A 319-nucleotide genomic window follows, 5' to 3' on the forward strand; every position below is an offset into this window, starting at 1 on the left:
TTCACCTAGGGGGTGCCCCACAATCAGCAGGCCCCCCCCCATTGCTCTGTCGGCTTTGGGGGGGTCAGGATGAGCTGGGAAAACTCCCGTGCTGGGTGTCGACCCCTCGAAGCGCGATGCCACTCCCGCTACCAAGCCAGATGGTGGGCAGCAGATCGCCGAAGAGGCCGGCGCCGCGGCATTAAACACTGAATTTTGCCAAGCAGAAGAGATCTGGCCGGGCAGGCTGCGTGCCGACGGGAAGTTTTCCCCTCAGTAGCCATGAATAGCTTTTTTTTTTTTTTTCTGGTCAAGGACCCATGCCGAAATCCAACCACTG

The sequence above is a fragment of the Apaloderma vittatum genome, unplaced genomic scaffold (assembly GCF_000703405.1).
Source record: "Apaloderma vittatum isolate BGI_N311 unplaced genomic scaffold, ASM70340v1 scaffold12014, whole genome shotgun sequence".
Classification (NCBI taxonomy): domain Eukaryota; kingdom Metazoa; phylum Chordata; class Aves; order Trogoniformes; family Trogonidae; genus Apaloderma; species Apaloderma vittatum.